The 12,883-nt window shown below is 42.1% G+C and overlaps 1 pseudogene; it reads right to left on the bottom strand.

Annotated features, from left to right (window-relative positions):
- Window positions 1-10,241: 10,241 nt before the first annotated feature.
- Window positions 10,242-10,482, bottom strand: LOC130042616 (COX assembly mitochondrial protein 2 homolog; annotated as a pseudogene).
- Window positions 10,483-12,883: the final 2,401 nt, after the last annotated feature.

Raw genomic sequence — 12,883 nt, 5'->3', positions numbered from 1 at the left:
CTTAGGTTCTGCTTTGGGGGCAGGGTTTGGGGTTTGGGATGTAAACACTTGAAATATGGCTATGGCAAAGTGTAATTGTGGTGAAATTGATGTTCAAATATTATATATCACTGCGGGGGGCCCCGCCAGACCACTCTCCAGCCTGCGGAGGTGGCCCTAGGATCCGTAGGTGCTGGGAAGGACCGACCGAATGAACACGAGACACAAGAGACAGAATGCAGCTCAGAAACAGAGAGAAAAAGGGACAGGACTTTATTGGGGGCAATCAGGGTATATATCCATTAGTGAGGCAGCTACACAAAAGGTCGTGCCCATATATGGTTAGGAAGATTTGTTTTCACCTATCATGCATTACAAGGTTTATGTGTATCTGGTACCAGACACGAGGTGATTACACAAAGGGCCATGTCCATATGATTTACCAGACATGAGGTAGATACACAAAGAGCCATGTCCATATGATTTATAAAATTTACATGCATCACGTACCAGACACGAGATAGTTACTTCTTTTTATTACTGACAGCCATGACAGATGTTCTCTCAGGATAACCATACATCAAGATAACCATACATAGCACTGGTTTTGCCTGTTGCGGGGTCACGTAGGTCAAGAAGACCATACATAGCACAGGCTGTGCCTGCCCTGGGGTCGTAGGTCAGGATGACCATACAGGCACTTAGGCCTTGGTCAGTTAAAGGGCCAGCTTCCCACATCTCCCCCTTCCTTTATTATAAAAGATGCCAGCTAGGGGGAGCATTGACTGGGTCCCTCCAAAATATCCAGAACACCTCTGTTTTGCGGAGGGGAGGAGAGTGGAAAAAGCCCGTTTTCCCCTGATCACCCTACTAGTGGAGGGGAGCCGCAGAAAAGGGCCAGCGCTAGGCAGAGGAAACCTCCATGCAGGCCCAGTGTACTCCACAGGGAGTCGGAAGCAGCCATGAGGCCTCCCTTGCAGTGCTTTGCCAGACACCTAGCGGCTGAAAAAAATGGAATAGGGTAAAGTCCGACTCTTTCATACCCAGAGTGTCAGATCAGAGAGGGGCGGGGGAGCTGGCCAAGAACAACTCAAGGATGGGTCCAATCAACTACGACCCGCGAGCTGTCCTCTGCAGCAGCAGATTTTGCGGCCGCACAGTCCAGGGAAGCATCTTCCATTGCCAGGCGGTGGTAATGTACTTGTATGGGGTTGGCAGATAGAGAAACTATCTGTTGTCTAACAAAAGCGGTAATTCGATTAAAAATGCAGGGGCCCACAGTAGCAATCAATAAAAGGGCAGTCAGGGGACCCGGGAGTGGCAACGAGTAAAGGAGTAGAGAGTGCAGGGTCCACCCAGAGCTAGGAGACTCACGTTCCTGTTGTCTCAGCTCCAAACCTTCCCTTAGTTCTCCATGGAGTTTTTAATCACTCCACTGTGGTTAACATAAAAGCAACACTCTTCCCCTAAGGCAGCACACAATCCTCCCTCTTTCATAAAGAGCAAGTCCAGTCCAGGCCCTCCTGAAGTCCCGTATAGAATCCCTGATGACCCCACTATGATTGACATAGAAACAGCACTCTTCCCCCAATGCAGCACACAATCACCCCTCTCTCATAAAGAACAAGTCCAGTCCTCGGTGGTTTGAAGAGCAACCTCCGAAAGAGACATCAGCGAATCCTCGAGGTGAGAGATGGATTGTTCAAGGCGCTCTAAATCGGCATCCACGGCGGCATGAAGTGTAACTAGACCGGAGTGCTGTGAGGTCAGGGCTTTGATGCTCATACCAGAGCCCGCAAGGCCGAGGGTGAACAGGGCGGCGACGGTGAGGGCGGTGACAGGCTCGTGGTGGAGTTGGCGGGGTGAGGCAGCATCACAGGGGGATCCGTAATCATAAAGGGTGGAAGTTGGGTGGTACAAAATACGGAGGACCACCAAATGAGGGAGAGACACCATAGGAAGCATTGTGGCCAATGGCATCAAAAAATGGAGGGACTGGCTGAAGGCAAAGTCAGCGACCACTAGAACCCCGAGGGTGTCTACAGAGCCAGACGGGAGAGGGGTAGGAATGGCAGGGGGAGGAGGGGAAGGAAAGGGGGAAATGTTATCTTAATCTCACTTAACAAAAACTGTACTCTGCAATGCTTCCATAGGTATTCAAATAGCCTTAAAAAATGCTCAATTAAAGCTCTTACAAGGTATATTCACTGGGCAAAAGATCACTTTACATTAGAAATCAACCAGAAGACATCTTAAAATTCTGATTTCCAGGAAAATACAACTACAAAAGATTAAAGCACTCAGATTATTATGAAACATTAAGTATTTCACACTTGAGTACAAAGCTTTCTGAAGAGCAGGGCCAGGTTGATACCTGGTGACAAGGCTTTGCATGAAATAAAGTTATCAAAATAATAGCATGTACTTTCAAACACTGGACAGGTTGATTAACAATGTAGTTAGTAAAATTTCCCACATTTTCCATGAAATTCTCCATTCTCAGAGACCATTACAGAAGGCTGACATCTGAGATTATTCCACTTTATAACTCTTAGAACTTCTAGAAATTTTTGTTACGAAGAGTCTCAGAGATCAGATAGAGCACTGGTAAGACAAATTTTGCAACCAATTTTATAACTCTAGAAACTCATGTTTAAACTAAACCATTACTTTTTTAACCTGTTTTCATGTGTCATAGTTATTTTAACTCCTTCTAGACCAAATATTCTAATCCAAGGCAGATACAAACATGTACATTAACATAACAACATAAGACCTATGATCAATTTTTATAAAACATGATAAAAACTTCTTTGGATTAATTTCAATAGTTCTTGTACCTTAATTATTTAAAATCATGAGCTTTCTACACCAGATATTTTTAACAATTCCACAAGAATACAAACATGCTTTCAGACACAGAAAAAGCCCTTTGGATTTTTTACCAAACTTTGATATAAGCATAAGAAAATATTTGAATTCCTGTGTGAACACAAAAAGGATGGCAGCAATCTATCTCTCCCACCGCCCACGTTAGGTAGTTTCCCCCACTCCAGGGAGGTGGATGGCGATGGGCAGGAAAAGGAAGGAAACCTTATGGCCAGGCTGCTTGGCCTTAGTTGCAGTTTATTCCAATCCTCTCTCCATTCACTCTTGTATCTCTTCTGTCTCTCCCAGCCCATTCTTACAGTCTCATTATATCCCATAAAAGAAACTCAGGTTCTCTCAAGCATGTTTTCCCCTGTTCTCTCAGACCTCCTAGTAGAGAGCCCTGAAATCTCCTCATATAGATCATGGTACCTCTAAAGGGGCAATACAGTGATGTCATCAAAAGGAGAAAAAACATTGAGGCAGCAAAACATACATTGCTTCTTTACATCTGCAGGCCAGTAATTTTGGCCTCACCTTTTACAAGCACATGGATTAGCACATCAAAGACCAATCTACATCCCAAAGATCAGGCCTGGCTAGCACCTGAGATCTGCTCCATGAGATAAGAGAAGCTGCTTCGCAGTATACTGAAATTATTTACTTAAGACCATTTGAAAGGGAAAAATGTTTAACCTCATCCAAACTAGTCAGGACATTCTTCTAGGACAGATTCTCACTTAGCAGATCACTCACAATTTACAGTACAAGTTCAGTGTCCTAGAAGGATCTGATCTTACAAATTAACAGATTCTGACTAGGGGGAAAGCTGAATAACTGGTTGGGGAGGAGAGCATAGAGAAGTGCTTACAGGAAAACAAAGGAATGGAAGTGACTCAGGAGCACTGTGATGGGTGTAGCCTGATAAACCTTAGCTCCTTGTGTCAAGGGAGAATGGACAAATCCAATTGTTATCCTATAAATTGCCACTGTTTAGGAAAATAAGGAAACTTCATTTTAATGGCTTCTGTACCTCTGTAGTTTGTAAAAGCGGCCTAATTTTTCATTAAAGTTAGCTGAGGATTATAAGATAAAGTCTTGCTTTCTCTGAACTATTATTTCCCTTTAGTTTCAGGCTCTAGTTCCATAGCTCTTCTATATAGTACAAGATTCTTAAGTTCAAAAGGATTTCAACTGTTAATCACATAATCATTAATGTTATTCTACAAAGAAATTTAGATTGAGAATTCTGCTTTCTCTGTAGGCTCAACCTTCTGATAAGGATTCACCCTTGTCTGACAGGTTCCAAAAACAACTGCATTTCTTAAATCACTGGGTTGCATGTCACTAACTTCTCTAAAATTTCTACTTCTGATTTCAGCCTGGTTCCAACACTCGAGTGTTCCACATAGACAGACAGACAGACAGACAGACAATGAACTGACTAAAACACCAAACATACATGTGCACACATCTGCAATTGATCGATCAATCTGACCCTTCAAAAAATGACAGGGAGAAACTGATGGTCTGAGAAAGGAAGGGACAGTCCCCAGGGCGGAGAAACACTGCTCCCCATTTCCCAGCCTGACCAGCCAGTCTCCTGCTTGTTAAAAATGGGTCAGGAAAGCGCTTTTGTTGATATAAGCTGGCAAAATAGACTATGACAAAGATGTTACCATTTTTTAGCCAAGGCTAATTCTGAGGCAGGGAGATTCTTATCAGACATGGGGACTGGCTCCTTAGTGACACACTTCTTTGTTTCTGATGTCAAACAGTTAATCATAAGATCTTGCATTTTCCTGCCTCCTCTGCTTTGATACTCCTATTTCTTTAGTTTACCTGCAAAGATCTGACTCGAAAATAATCTGGTAATGCAAACTGCCATTTACTGGCTATCTTTCCCCCACTATACTCAGGCCACAAGGTGTTACAGAGATCAACAAGATACTCTTTATCTAAACTACCTAGTTGGAGGCTCCTAGGATGTTTTTCTAATTGCAACTAATAATCTATATAAAAAAAGGATGGTTCCTTGGCAAAACTTTTTTCTAGGTCTGTCACTTTGGCCTCTCCAAGGGGATTCTAACCCCCTGTAAATTGGCCTTTACTTTGGCCTTTTACCCTTTTTTTTTTTGAACTGTCTTCATTAGCATTTCAATTGACCTCTATCTTCTAGTTAGAACTGGGTGGGGAAAAGGATCTTATGCCTGGAAATTGGCCTGCCTTAGTTTCCCAGAGTCTTTCTCACTAGTGGGCTTCCTCCTAGTGGAGGGTGATGCAAAGCAGACAAAGGAGGGGTGCCTCTTTGCAGAGACCATTCACATAAAGGTTATCACATTCCTTCCCTGTGCCCCCTAGAGATTTCCAGGGGAGTATACCTTCACAGCAGATTTTCTACAGATTACCTCTTTTACTGGAACCACATGATTTGTTGAGAAAGAACCTTGTGGGGGCCAATCCACACCAAAGGAAGGTCATTCTGATGAACAATAAAAGCCAAACTTACCTTTCTTTACCCTCAAGCCCAGATCCTGAGCTTTCCTGTGGATCTCAGAGAAGTGATTAGGAATTAAAACCTTGGGGGTCGATCGATTCTGACCCATATTAAACAATCTTAATAAACAGAACTAGGAGAAAGATATTAAGACAATACACACACTGGGAACACACGCACAGATCACACTCCTACACTCGCTCGGACCGGTCCTCCACTTACACGGGTGCGCACCACACTCACCAGTCACACAGAGATTTCCGAATTTGCCCAAAGGGCGTGTACGTGATTTTCACCTTTGAGGTTTCAGTTCTTCCAAGCCTTCTCCTGGCGCCAGGTTTTCCAGATCAAGTTACTAATTAGCAGTACATAACTCGAATTCTGCAGCCAAAGAGAGGTCAATTTTCTCTTGCAAATACATTTTAGGGTTGTAAGGGGGAGGTCAGGAAGAAAAGGTAGGGAGGTGTGGGGGCCATTTGGGCTCTAGATATCGGGCAGTCTCCTGCTGGAGGTCTGCCTCATCTCTGGGGATAGGACAGAAGGGAAGTCATGGTGGGGAGCAAAGGGTGGATCTGTGGGATTGTCCTTAAGAACTGGGTATAAATGAGGAACATTAGCCTCAGAAACAGGCGTGAGGATAGTAACCGAGGGGCACTGGGACATGGGCTTCTTCATGGGAGAGGAGACCCGAGAGGCTTTTCTCTCATAAGAAGGCCTCTGAATCTTTCACAGCATCCTCTACATCTGATTCAAAAATGCCCTACAATTCACAAGGCTCCGGGAAGCTCTCCTGGGCTGAGGGTCAGATAGAAATCATTCAGGCACTCCCAAGTTTTTGTTTTGTTTTTTTGTTTTTTGTTTTTTTTTTTTTACAATCTCATTTAACATGACAAAGCTACTCTGTAGTGCTAGTGACTGGAACCCAGAGAGAGCCCTTAAGACCCACAACAAAGAGTTCCCTTTTGCTAAGTGAATTTCCCAAGGTCCTAAGAAAGGAGGGTGGAGGGAGAGGGAAAGAGAAAGGCGGTGTTTTCAAATCTGGGGACGTGGATAAATTACTTAGGTTCTGCTTTGGGGGCAGGGTTTGGGGTTTGGGATGTAAACACTTGAAATATGGCTATGGCAAGGTGTAATTGTGGTGAAATTGATGTTCAAATATTATATATCACTGCGGTGATATATAATAGGTGATATATAATAGGTTTGTTTTCACCTATCATGCATTACAAGGTTTATGTGTACCTGGTACCAGACACGAGGTGATTACACAAAGGGCCATGTCCATATGATTTACCAGACATGAGGTAGATACACAAAGAGCCATGTCCATATGATTTATAAAATTTACATGCATCACGTACCAGACACGAGATAGTTACTTCTTGTTATTACTGACAGCCATGACAGATGTTCTCTCAGGATAACCATACATCAAGATAACCATACATAGCACTGGTTTTGCCTGTTGCGGGGTCACGTAGGTCAAGATGACCATACATAGCACAGGCTGTGCCTGCCGTGGGGTCGTAGGTCAGGATGACCATACAGGCACTTAGGCCTTGGTCAGTTAAAGGGCCAGCTTCCCACATATCACGGTATATATAAATCACAGTCCCCCTGTTGTTCACCGATTTTGCTCGAGCGGGCCCAGTAACGCCTCCATCATGAGACTTGTTGTTACTGTGTTTGGCATATCGAGTACGTCACGGGTAGCTTGCCAGGCTCTGCCGTGCACGGTTCAAATATTAAATGTAATCAATTATTGTGAACAACTTTATAAAAATAAAATTAAAAATACTGTAGGACCTCAATATGTGGATTACGTTTTTATGCTAATAATTTTCTTAGGTAATTAATTTTAAGTAAAGGTAAAGGTAAAGGCCCTCCCGCTGATTGTCGATTTGCTCGAGCGGGCCCAGGAACGTCTCCATTGGAGACTTTGTTGTTACTGTGTTTGGCATATCGAATACTCTCGGTAGCTTGCCGGGCTCTCCAAGAGGGACTGAGGAATCGAACTCGGGTCGGCCATGTTGGCAGCTTGTAAGGCGAAAGCCCTACCGCTGTGCTATCGCTCCAGCCCCATTCAACATAGTAATATCCATTCACTAAACAAACTTAGCAGTTTACAAAGAAACAATCTTTAATCTGATAAGCAACTATAAAAAGCAGTGAGATAGTATCATAAAAATAATATTCAATGAAATCATTTGAGGAAAAGGGTACCAATGTAAAATTAAAATGTCCACCATTCAGGAAAAAATCTGTACTCAGAAGCTAATATAATGTACAAAATAATCTTGTACAAGTAAGTGATTCAACTAGATATGGGGCCCAAGAACTCAATATAGTAATTACTTTTTAAATTATTCTAATATTATTGCTATATTTAAACTTGTAATCATATACTTTATATGTATTCTAGCCTCTGACTTAACAGTTTGCTTAGACAAATGTATTGACCCATGTCTGTTTGTGAATATAGAAAAGATTTCTTTTAGCTTGCATCAGACAGAAATATTTATCTCAGAGGACTGAACTCACCTTGCTGGTGAAATCGGCCATTTCTACATTCAGACTCCTTCACCAGACAACCGAACGGCAGCTGTCATTTGAGAAAATGAAGGTTTTCTCAAATATTCAAATTTAGTGGGGTGACACAAAAGCAGACTTCTGAGTAGATGGTTACTATTTTTTACTGTTTTTGGACCATTCCTAGTGGTACTTTATGATAACAGTAATAAATTCTTCAGGAATGTCTTCTTACCTTTCAATCTTTTCTAATTTTCTTTCTTTTCTATTTGGAGATATTCAATCCTGTATTATCTATTATATGTGCCATAAATACGTATTTATGCACTGTACTTTTGTCTTTAGTAATTTTACTCATCCCTGGCTTCACATGTTTTTCTCCACAGAATAAGCAAATTAGTCCTCCACTCCACCTCTTTATTTTGTCTCCGGAAGAGATCCCTGTAGAATTTAATTCCTTTTCACTAGATAACTGATCTACTTCCCAAGCTTTAAAAAGGTTTGTATTGTGACATATATAAAAGATAAAATTGACATCTTCAGGGGCTGGAGCGATAGCACAGTGGGTACAGCATTTGCCTTGCACGTGACTGACCCGGGTTGGATTCCCAGCATCCCATATGGTCCCCTGGAGCACCACCAGAGTAATTCCTGAGTGTAAAGCCAGGAATAACCCCTGAATATCACCAGATGTGATCCAAAAAGCAAAAAAAAAAAAAATTGGCATCTTTGTTCTTATGTGTTCAGCGATGTTAACTACAGTGATGATGTCGTGCAACCAACTGCCTTCCATCTTCCTCTCCCCTTCCTTCTGCAGGGTAGAGACTGCTCTGTAAATAATGCACACACTTTTCCCCCTTCTCTCCAGGAACCTGCAACCACAACTCTGTTCTGTTTCTAAGATTCCAGCCACTTATTAGAGTTCCTGTCTAAGCTGATTCAATATGTGTTTCTCTGTTTCTCACTGATTTGTTCACTTAGCAGCATGTCTTTAGTGTTCACCATGTGTCAGAATTTTCTGAGAAGCTCAGTAGTGCTCTGTTTTATGTCTATACAGCATTCTGCTACTTCCTCTTCTACCACTAGACACTTGTGTTGCTTCTTCTATGCTTGTGCTATTGTGATTAATGCTGTGTGCTTGGTTGTAATATCTCTTTTTGACTCTTTTCAGTCTTTTGGGCATCTAACCTGAAGTCAAACAGCTGTACTATATGATAATCTTATTCTAATTTTTGTTTTTAGAATTTCATTTTAAATTACCACTATTATTATTATTATCATTATTTTGTATTTGGGAGATATGGGTCCTGGAAGGAAGTCAGACCAGAAGGGTCCGTATTTAGAGGAGATGCAGAAACACTGACAGATATGGTGTCAGAGTATGTAGCTGGTCTGGTATGTTTTCTAGTGAATAAACCTTCCTTACGTGGGAGTCAACAGGATCAGTGCTTAATGGTGTGTCTGGACATCAAGTCGTGGGAATGTGTCAGGATGGAGGTGCCTGCAATTCTTGGTCATGCCGTGACCTGGAAGTACTGTGTCACCTGCTCCCAGACTGCTGTCTTTCCCATCGGCTTTGTGAGGGTCCAGCTCTGACTCCAGGCTTTCTGTTTGTTCCCTTTTGACTTACTTGTGCTTTATTGACCTCTCCACCTATGAGCCCTTGGGGCTAATATTTTCCCCTCTCTCTTTGTTTATGAGCACTGAGGCTAGTAATGTGTATGGATTTGGTTTTATACATAATTAGGTGGTGGTGGCAGGAGTGGAAACGGGGGTTGGACTACACCTGGTGGTGCTTAGGGCTTATTGCTGGCTCTGTGCTCAAGGATCACTCCAGGAAGTACTCTGGGGGACCATATGCGATGCTGGAGAACAAACTGGGGTCAGCTACACAGCCTTATCCTGGTTCTATCTCTCTGATCGTACAAATTTGGGTTTAAGATAAACTGCTCTTTAGTCATCGTATGACTGTTAACAAATGAACTTTTCTTGGGTCCATTTATTTAAAAATGCAAATTATTTCATAAGAGGTAAGTAAAAGGGATGCTGCTGTGTGTGTGTGTGTGTGTGTGTGTGTGTGTGTGTGTGTGTGTGTGTTTTATGATTAAAATCAGTTCTTTTATTGAGGGAGAGAAGTTACTCCAGTGTTCCCTGGTGGAGAGAAAGGGGGAAAGTGGGAAGTCAAGTTTGCTGGTGAGAACTGAAGGCTCTGCAAATATTGTCAGAATCCAGGCTTTTCTGGATCTTTCCATGCCTTATGTCTACGGATCGGCAAAGGGTTCTAGAGGCCAAATGAGAGGCTTCTTTCAGCTGTCAACCAAGAGGCTTTAGGTCTTCTCTCAGCCAAGGCAACCAGTGAAAATAGAATTTATTTTTCAGAATCCTCTGGGGAATTAAATAGTATCTTTCGCATCGCATTACCATGCTCCCTGCTCTTGATCCTCTTTTCCGTGCACTCTTTCTTCAAGCATTTTTCTCATCTCTCAATCAAGATCATTGCAATGACCAAACATTTCAGAGAGCCGTGATTTTTGTGACATTCCTCAAGCAAGTTTATCAAGATGTTGCACTCTTCAGTTGTGCAAGTGTGGAGATAAGTCAGGATGCATACTTAGGAGGAGGTGACGGACCCCAGCAGAACAACCCAGAGGGCGGCCGGCCAGGAGCCTGCAGCAGAGTCGGGGCGACTCGCCCAGCCCGGCCGAGACGAGGCTCAGGGCGCATGCGCGGGCGTGCCCAAGTACGGCGGCCGCGAGGGCCCGCGGCGGCTCCGCTGGAACATAGTTTTGAGAAAATTAAATGTGGGGAACGTTAGCCAATTAAAATTATTATGATAATTCAGATGATATGCTTATAATAGTGTAAATACCATTTATGGTTTTAATGGATACTTAGAACAGTTCCCTGGAAGCCACTGCCCAGTCCCCACCTCATATGATACTTCTAGTCTGTCGCTTGGTTCCCCCCCTACATCCCTTGCCTGGTGATTGCAGTATAATACTTATAAACATGTATATGTATGTGCATATATGTATATGTATATGTATATTCCACAATTGTTAAGTAGATTGAGTAGATGATAGAACTTTGTAGACCAGCATTACTCAACAAGGGATCAAATAACTCCTAGGGGCCCCTCCAGGATGTTACAAGGGGAACACAGGTTAAAATCAAATAAATGGGTGATTTTTGCCTCTAGTCTTGTGACAAGGTTAGAATACCAACTGATAGAACGGGGTGCCACAAGAAGAAACAAGGTCCGAAGGGAGTTGTAGTCAGTGAAAGGGTGAGAAACAATGATTTGGGCCACTGGTTTTGTTCACTCGTTCTGGAGATTACTAAGGTAGTTCAAGTGTCAGCTCTGGATATTAAAGTATTTTTCTCTTCCATCAAATTTTACTCATATTGAGATACTATATTTGTGTTTATATATATATAAACATATGCATACATATGTTGCATTTTGTTTATTAATGATTTGTGATTATTAATGGTTTTCTCTCTCCTTGGTGATTCTTCTTATTCTGAAGTTCATCCTAGTAGCATTCTAGCTAATTTAGATTCCATTTTTTTGGGGTCACACATGGCGATGCACAGGGGTTATTCCTGTCTCTGCACTAAGGAATCTTGGAAAATGTTCCCTGTGCATTGGAGAAGAATGTGTATTCTGCTTTTGAGGGGATGAAAAGCCCTGTGAATATCTACTAGCCCTTTCTCTTCCATTTCTTCCTTCAGCACCAGTAGTTCCTTTTTTAGTTTTAGTCTCATTGATCTATCAAGAGGTGATAAGGCAGTGCTGAAGTTTCTGACTACTATTTTGTTGCTAACAGTGTCCTCCTTGAAGTCTATTAGCAGTTGTTTTAAGCATTTTGCTGACCCCTCTTGGGCACGTGTAAATTTAGGAGTGTAATTTCTTCCTGATGTACATATTTCTTGATTATTGTGAAATTAAATAAATAAATAAATAAAATAAAATAAAACCAAGCTCCCGGAAGCGTGCGGCCGCATTTGTGGCTTTGCGACCTCTTACTCCCAAGTTCTTGCTCTCAGAGAACCCAGCAGGCTACTGAGAGTATCATTCTCGCATATATTACTGACTCGGAACACCTGTAAAGGTGATTAGAGGCTGCCCCCAAAGCATCCATTGCTCTCGGAGAGCCTGGCAAGCTACTGAGAGTATCCCGTATGGCAGAGCCTGGCAAGCCACCTGTGGCATACTCAATATGCCAAAAACAATAACAATGATGGTCCTCATTCCTCTGACCCTGAAAGAGCCCCCCATATGTCATCGGGCTACACTAGCATGTGACAGGGATGAATGGAGACGATACTGGGACCGCTCGAGCAAATTGATGAACAATGGGGTGATAGTGATTGTGAAATGGCCTTTATTGTCACTTCTTATCTTTTTCATCCTAAAATTTATGTTGTCAGATGCTAGTATGGCTACCCTGGCTTTTTTGAAGAAATTGGTTGCTTGAAATTTTGTTTTCCTTCCTTGACCTTGAGTCTATTTTTACTATGACTGTTTGTGTTTTGCTTATAGACAGCAGAATGATAGATTTAGATTTTTAATCCATTTTTCAGCTCTGTGACTCTTTATTGGTGCACTTAAACCATTGACGATGAGAGAGAATATTTTCATTGGGTTTTGTGTCAACATTCTGTAGAAGGTTGTTGTATTTTGGGGTTTTATTTTGTGTTACACTAGCACCTTCAGTTTTTCATTTAAGGTTTAAATCTACAAAATTCCTGAGCTGTTATTAATTCATGAAGTAGTATATCATTCAAATCTGAATGAGAGTCTAGCTGGATACAGTATTCTGAGGAAATCATTTCATTGAGTTTTTTTTTTAACTATATCCCAATATCTTTGGACCCGGAGGGTTTTGTCTGATAAGTCTGCTGAAAATCTAAAAAGTTCTCCTTTGTATGTGATTTCTTCTTTGATCTTGCTGCTTTCAGTATTGTGTCTCTATCTTTGCTAATTGTCGTTCTCATTATGTTTCT

The sequence above is a fragment of the Sorex fumeus genome, unplaced genomic scaffold, assembly GCF_029834395.1.
Source record: "Sorex fumeus unplaced genomic scaffold, SorFum_2.1 ptg000106l, whole genome shotgun sequence".
Classification (NCBI taxonomy): Eukaryota; Metazoa; Chordata; class Mammalia; order Eulipotyphla; family Soricidae; genus Sorex; species Sorex fumeus.
This window is presented reverse-complemented; position numbering and strand designations above follow the sequence as displayed.